The sequence below is a fragment of the Lactuca sativa genome, chromosome 5 (assembly GCF_002870075.4).
Source record: "Lactuca sativa cultivar Salinas chromosome 5, Lsat_Salinas_v11, whole genome shotgun sequence".
NCBI lineage: Eukaryota > Viridiplantae > Streptophyta > Magnoliopsida > Asterales > Asteraceae > Lactuca > Lactuca sativa.
In genome coordinates, this window is record NC_056627.2 from 312,431,943 (window position 1) to 312,440,747 (window position 8,805).

Genomic DNA, 8,805 nt, shown 5'->3' on the forward strand with positions numbered 1-8,805 from the left:
GTTCAAGAATGACATATTTACTTACATTTTTTTGGTCGTGGTTCATTTAGTACTACTTCTCACTTTTAGGAAAATATAGGTTTTTCATGGTTCGATACATTCATTTCATACGAACAATGATTCATAACTCCTTTTATAAGAAAATATCGGATTTTCGGGAAACAAACATAAACTTACGAATGTCATACCATTTCGATGTCTTTGATCGTCGTGTGTTACTAGTCAATCAAGTATGGCTATAACCTCATCACATGTTACCTTAATTAAACAAACTGGTTTAAGGTAGTTAGTATATTGGTAGTTACTTATATACAATACTACAATATATCTTTATCTTCCCATTGCATTCACATTGTGATCTTCTCACATAAACGGTATGTAAAACTATATATTTTGGTAAAGATAGTCATACTTGGGAAAACACTTACTTTTACAAACGAACAAACATACAGAACAGTCGGGTCTTGGTATAAGGCTACATTTCATAATAAAGTAGAAAATAAAGTTTTTTCTAGGAGATACAACAATTACATAATGACAACTTTCAAATTCTAGTCAAGTCAAAGTCAAATAAAGTTAACAAGTCAAATCGGCCAACTTAACTAACCCTTGTATCCTTGAACTTTCAGTCGATTAGGTCTTTGTACTGTCAAAATTTTCTCAATGCTGGTGTGATGTAAGACCTACACCAAGGTCAATTTACCCGAACTTATCACATGTTTGCTACCAATGAAATCGGCAAACGTCTAATCTCCTAGGGAAATTTTTGTCCAAATACTTTCATCCTTCCATTGTTAGAACTCTACCAAAATCACACTCTCATTTAATTGTTGAACAATGGTGATTGAGTTCATGTATCACTTTCAAATCTTTTCGAAAGTGGGAAGCATTATACCTCCAACCAAAGATGATTTAGTTGGATGACACTCGTCTCATAACCCTTCTAGAAACTTACTTCTACTCTTTACCAGGGCTGCATCATAAGGATGTAGGTCGGAACCTCGAGGGCCATTTATCAACAATAAAATTTACATGTATATAACTACAATGCAGCTTGTAACTATCGTAGTTATTAACAAACTCATTTCGCATTATGTAGCATAATCATGTCATCATCCAAAAGTAGTCAGTCAACCGACGAAGCCCCGATCCTTCATATAGACTCGGCGACATTCCAAGCTTCCGTAACGGCTGTTGTGACCGATGTCATGGCGCAAATCCATTCTAACAACCCAAGCGATAGTAGAAACCGTATCAACACTTCAGACCGAGGTAACAACAAAGGAAACCAACGAACGCCAACCGACGAGGGTACCCTAACCTACCAACCAAAGAGTAAGAAGAGAATATTTTGGGATAAAAAGAAGTGCAAATCATCTCAAGGGTCAGCCAAGAGACAACAACCTGTGACAGCCTCCGCGGCCACGACATCTGTTGCTCCTACCACCTTTTCTACTAGCATCCCAGTTACCCCTATCCAAGCAAGGCAGTATGTCAGAAATCTGGGTGTCTACCGAAAGTTGCATTGCAAGGACTACAACAAGAACGGACACACTAACCATTTCTGCAGAACTCGGATCCAACACATTACTTCAACTACCAATGTCGAAATTAGTCGAATATGCCGTTTATGCGGATTGATGGGACACTTCAAGAAGGACTGCCCAACAGTGAGGAATAATGGGGGAGCAGGGGGAGTGTAACAACGCAACACAAAAAATCAACAAGGAACTCTACTAGGAAATTTTGGTGTGCTTCCAAACCTTAATATTTAGACCCTTGAGTTTTGCAGAAATTCTGTACGATACATCATAGTTATACCTTCTTGCACACACCGAACGATAACAACAAGACCTAGTAGGTATCATTTTATGAAAGTTCACCTTTTTAAAATTATCAGAAACCTCGCTTAGTTGTACTTGTAATTTATGGTACAATAGGGTTCGTAGTAATAATACCAAGGTTAGTTATTCGTCCTAGTAATCAATTCTTCTTCCAGATCAACATAATATGTAATCCATCAAGAATTTCTGACATCATTGTCCGACATGTTTTGGTTTGGTCCCTACCATGCAAAGTTTATGTAGTAAATGAAAAGAACTGCATTCCAAATGTTGAAACGAGCCCTGTGCAACACACCGATCTTGTCTCTTCCAGAAGGGACTGAAGATTTTATAGTCTACTGTGACGCATCAAACCGGGGGCTTGGGTGTGTGTTAATGTAGCGAGGAAAGTTCATTGCCTACGCATCGAGGCAATTTAAAACGCACGAAGTCAACTATGCCACGCACGATCTCGAATTAGGAGCAGTAGTATTCACCCTAAAGATCTGGAGGCACTACCTTTACAGAACGAAGTGTACTGTCTTTACTGATCACAAGAGCCTTCATCACATTCTCAATCAAAAAGAGCTCAACATGCGGCATAGAAGATGGGTTGAGCTGCCTAATGACTCTGAGTGCGAGATTCGCTACCATCCGGGCAAGGCCAATTTGGTGGCCGATGCCTTGAGCAGAAAGGAATATTCGGGTCATCGAGTAAAGTCATTAACGATGACAGTCCATTCACGCCTGTCCACACAAATTAAGGAGGCTCAGATGGAGGCCTCGAAACCGGAAAATGTGACGGGTGAGGCATTAAGAGGAATGGATAAAAACCTAGAAGTCAAAGACGATGGAGTTCATTACCTCATGAACCGAATCTGGACACCGAAGTTCGGTGGTTTCTGAGACGTCATCATGAACGAAGTGCACAAGACCAGATACTCCATCGACCCAAGTTCAAATAAAATGTATCTGGATCTCAAGAAGATATACTGGTGGCCGAACATGAAAGCGTAGATTGCTACTTACATTGGCAAGTGTTTGACTTGCGCCAAGGTCAAGGTAGAATATCAGAAACCCTCAGGACTACTACAATAGACTGATATACCTGAGTGGAATTAGGAGCGGATAACCATGGACTTCATAACCAAAGTACCTAAGACCACGAGTGGACTGGATACCATTTGGGTAATCCTCGACAGATTGACCAAGTCAGCACACTTTCTACCAATGAAACAGACCGAAAGGATGGAGAAGCTGACCAAGCTGTACATCAAGGAAATCGCGAGATTGCATGGGGTACCAGGGTCCATTATCTCAGACCGGGATAGTCGATATACCTCTCGATTCTGGCAGTCACTTCAGAAATCCTTGGGAACTAGGTTGGACATGAGTACAACTTATCACCCACAAACCGACGGGCAAATTGAGATGACCATTTAGACGCTAGAAGACATGCTTAGGGAGTGTGTGATAGACTTTGGTAAAGCTTGGGATACCCATTTGCCACTGATCGAATTCTAGTACAACAACAGTTATCACACTAGCATCAAGGTTGCACCATTTGAAGCCCTCTATGGCCGAAAGTGCATGTCACCACTGTGCTGGGCTGAAGTGGGCGACACACAAATAGCTAAGGGACAAGTCCCTAATAGCACCCTCACTGGTCTGGAGATAATAAAAGAAACTACAGAGAAGATTGTCCAAATCCAAGAACGATTAAAGGCTTCTAGAGACAGACAGAAAAGTTACGCAGATAACAGACAAAATCCTTTGAAATTCTAGGTTGGAGATCATGTGATATTAAAGGTCTCACCCTGGAAGGGTTTAATACGTTTCGGTAAACGGGGAAAGCTTAACCCTAGATACATCGGGGCATTCGAGATCCTCGCTAGGATTGGCCCGGTAGCTTACAAGCTCCGCCTACCATAGGAACTTAATAACGTTCATCCTACCTTCCACGTATCGAACTTAAAGAAATGTCTATCTGACGAGACCCTCGTGATACCACTTGACGAAATTGAAATTAACAAGAGTCTCCACTTCGTGGAAGAACTGGTAGAAATCATGGACCGAGAGATCAAAAGAACAAAGAAAAGTCGTATTCCCATTGTGAAGGTCTAATGGAACGCTAAACGAGGACTCGAGTTCACCTGGGAACGCGAAGATCAAATGTAACAAAAGTACCTACATCTCTTCCCGAACTCTTGAAGTCCTAGTCAAAATGATAATTTTGGAACGAAATTCCTTCTAACGGGGGGGGGGGGGGGGGGGGGGGTGATGTGACAACCGTCAAATTCTAGTCAAGTCAAAGTCAAATAAAGTCAACAATTCAAATCGGCCAACTTAACTAACCCTTGTATACTAGGGTTTACGTTATGTAATTACTGTACAACTCACTATTTTAATAAAAAGTCATCACTTGAAAAGTTCGTATGTTTAGGATTCTTGAACCCTAATCGGAGTAAATGATGTAGCAAAACGATAAAACACTAGGGCATACCCTTCGGGGGTGTGTAAGATCCTTAAACATGGCTTAACAGGGTTTACGGACCTTGTGTTACAAAGCCAAACACTCAAAAAGGTCACAAAAGAAATCTCTCCCAATCTCTTTCACTCTATCTCTCTCTCTCTCTCTCTCTATTAAAAATCTCTCCTAAATCTCTCTCAAATCTTCCTTTAACTTTTTATAATCATTCGGGTCACCCCGACCCTAAACCAGGTAAAAAACCTCTCGAAACGAGAAGGTTTCTTGAAAAATAGCCTTAAAGAACCGAAACCTTCCCTTAAGGGGCGAAGCCTCTCGGACCAATCTATGAAGGACCGAAACCAAACTGTTGAACCGAACCCGAACCTCAGAGGATCGAACCTGACCTTCGCCTTCGCTTCTTCCCTGCTTTCGCCTTCGCCTCGCTGCTTTCGTCTTCAGGTCCTTCTGATGACTTTGCCTGCGAGGCTCGGACCGAACCATCCTCTCGGTTCTAAGCACCTAATGACCAAACCTTCGTCCCCTATCCGAGAAACTTCACAGATTTCGCTCTTTCACCCGGTTTTCGACCACGACTTCGTTTTAGGCCCGTTTTCCATGATTTTAATGTGGGATTTTCACCCAAACTTATATTTTGACATATAAGACCCCATATTTCCATAATCTAATCACATTTTGAGGGTAATCATTATCTAAGATTAAAAATATAGCGGGTAAGTTATTTAGGTGGAGTGTTGACTTACCCTTTGGGCAAGGACACAAGCTACCTCCCATACCCACTCCATGACCATTCCCAGTCACTATTCACCCATACCTAGTCAATGATTGTCCGTTTTATACTTATTTCCAGCCATAATCTTGATCAAAGGCTAGAAGGATCCTTATCTCTCCTCCCATTTCAATCACTTTTCACCAAAAAGCAAAACCCATTCTCTCTCACTTCCTCTCACCAAGAATTTGAGATTCAAGGCTGATCTTAAGCTCTTCACACACCTTTCGTAAGTAAATCTCTTCCCAAACTTGATTTCCTTACACCTCTTCACTCAAATCATGAGTTCCTTACATAAATATCATCATATTTGTGTTAGATCTTCGAATCTTCAAGCATCATTTAAAGTGTTCATGAGCTGAACACTTCCTTTATTCATCATCCATTCACTGAAACCACACAAGGTGAGTTCATACCCCTATCTTTTCATGTTTTTCATAAGTTTTAAGGGGGGAATAAAAGTTAAAACACCAAGAACACAACTAAACTCATCCAACAACTTTCATCAGAAAAGTTTAACTCCATTCACGAACTGTTTTGGTCAACATAAACATTTTAGTTTTCAGAACTGTATTAGGTGAAAATATCTCAGGTTCATACCTTTAAAATGACTACTTGCACATCTCAATACGATTTGTTTACAATTTTTGGTGATTTTTACAAAATTACCTATCATTTCAAGAACAAATCCGGACCAGTCTGTGAATATGGACTTTTTCACACAAGTTGGAAGTCACTAAAAATTATAATAAAATTTATGAAAAAACTAGACACATTTTTCAAACTCTCAGAATTTACGGATTTGTATTTGGATCTTTAATGATTTTTCTATAAATCTTCTAAGAACAGGAATAGAAATGTTAACACTAGAAAGATGTTATCAACTTCATTTACACCTTGTAACTTGTTGAGCAAGGTGTGTATCATTATGTGAATATATGTTATTACATTATATGTCATTTCGTCTTGGTGTATAGACATACATCAGAAAACAAATGGATTTTTACATTCATAAGTATGGTAATTAATTAATTGTTATAAACAAAGTTTACATCTATTGTATACAAACATTTGATAAACTATGGTAGTATAGTTTATGTTTATTTTACATTATAAACGATTATGATAAACTATAATAGGTATAGTTTATGTTTCATTTACATTTCAAACTCATTACCTAAGGTTTTCAGTTCACGTAAATCTGTTAATGAATAAATTTTTGAGACGTTCGCTTTGCGTTACTTCCAAAGTAACGAAATCAAAAGTCCTGTAAATTGTAACCAGAGTCTCTTGTAGGGAGAACGTGATAGTTATGTATAGATCTATATTGGGTCTGACAAACCCACACCTGAGCTGCATGCAACAGCTTGACCGGCAGGTCTGGGGTGACAAGTGTCATTTAACTTGCGACGCCTGAAGAACGTCGTATTACGAGGCCGTCCGAGTCATAGTATGGTTATAATAACTCACATGGGGTATTAAAAAAACATAAGATTTACGGGTTTTACTTCTAAATTTAACGAGTTTATGTCAATTTAAACTTGCATAAATTTCTTTAAGTATGGTAAAATACTTGTACATTTCGGTCTTGACTTTTAAGACTTCAATGCATTACATAAGGAAAATATTGGATTTTTCTTTAACAAACATCACTTTTACAAGAAAAGGATTTTAGCATCACCTTCAAAAGCTTATGAACTCACCAACTTAATTGTTGACACTTTTTCAAAACTACTTGTATTCTCAGGGAACAATAATCAGGTAATCGGCCGCTTTTGAGGATGGAACGCTAAGGCGTCAAACATTGTATTTTTGTCAACATAATGTAATTGATTCAGAAACATGTAAACATATACTATGATGTAAAATTTTCAGTTATATTTATGTTGGTTTTATATACTTTGAGAACTATTATATTCGTTGTTATGATACTATACATGAAGTCCGCCACCCCCGGACGTTTCCGCCATCCTTGGTTTGGGGGTGTGACATACATCGAACTCTTACAAACATTTACAACAAATAATTACAAACTCTTTCATACAAATAATGACACCAAATACTTCTGAACTCACCAGCTTTAATGCTGACACACTCTTTCAAAACAACTTGTATTCTCAGGTCCCCAGTAGACAGGTACATCTGAACCAGGCTTTTGAGAAGCCGGAGTGTATTCAAGACTCGTCTTTATTTTGATTATTCATTTTTGGTGTCTTATAACTATATACAGAAGACACTTGTATTAAATTATATTATTAATGCAATGGATGATGTTGTTGCTTGTTTACTATTATGCATTGATATGATACTGTACATGATGCCCTCCACCCCCGAATGTTTTTGCCGTTCTGGTTTGGGGGTGTGACAGATTGGTATCAGAGCTTTGTTTATAGTGAATTGAGTATATCAATCCATTAAAGATATACAACTATAAACACATCGAGATTAAAATACTCTGACCACGAGTTTATACTTTTTAATAATAAAATATTTAAGTAAAGTATACATACATGCGTTCATACTAAAATAAGTGTCATACTAGGGCAAAACAAAAGTATTGTGATTGTTGGATAACACAAGTGGGCTTGGGCACATATGATCAGATCTGGGAGTGATATATCCTGATCAACTATATCTTTCCGAGAAGTGATTAGCATGTGCCGAGGAATGGTTATGGTGTTGCAACAAGTCTAAAAAAAACTTAGTAACACTACTACAATGAAAACTTTAGAACAGAACACAATCTTAAAATACTATAGGAGTATTTAATGTTACTATATTTGAGAACTAAAAGGTCTTTATTAGTAGGTCAATAGTTGGTGAGTGGATACGCTAAGGTTATATGTAACTAGGGTGCCATAGACTTAGAATCTGTGATCTTTTCTTTACTTCCTGTTCCTTGTTTTGTTGTGGACTTAGAGTTAGGGTCACTTATTCGAAGGTCTATTCTATTTTAGTTGCATATGATTGGTGTGCACTACGCAAGTATTAAAGTAACTAGTAAAGATCATCCTATAATTATCTTAAGTAGTACGTCTATTAGCTATCTTTTTTACTCCTTTTCTTACTTAGATAACATGGCTGGATCCCATCTCCCCGACGACCCGTACTTTCCCAACCAAGGTAATGGTGGATGAACCGATGCGGATCCAAAAGAGAATCATGCAATTCCATTAGATGACGATTTCACAGAAAATTTCCCAGAAGATTCTGACTCCGAGCCAAAAGTCAATAATCTACCCCTGGTGGCTCCTATCCCAAATCCTAACCCTCAACCAGGATTTCAAGGCCCCACACCTCTATGGGCAAAAAAGTTGAACAAATGGAGTCATGAGCTGGGTCAAACCTTACCCTACAACGGAGACCGAATCTTCTACAATCTGAGCGAGGGAGGCTCAGCGGAGAGAATCCTGCTTGTTCTGGTTCGCAGGGTTGCTCGTAATGAGGAAAAGTGAAGGGCAGCCATCAACCGGGTCATGGAGGTTGATGCCGATGCGGGAGTTAATACATTTCACATTCGCCATCTAGAAACGGCTCATGGAAGAACCCTTAACCAGAATGTGACCCTGCAGAGAGAACTAACTACAACCCATGCTGAAGTCATAGAACTTCGAGGTCGTTAGGCAATGTTTGAAAGGCGCATGCTGGACATGGACCGTCGTCTGGCAGAATCAAGGACTCATTCGAGCGGTTCTCGTCGCAAGTAGAGTCTACTCTACTCTCTC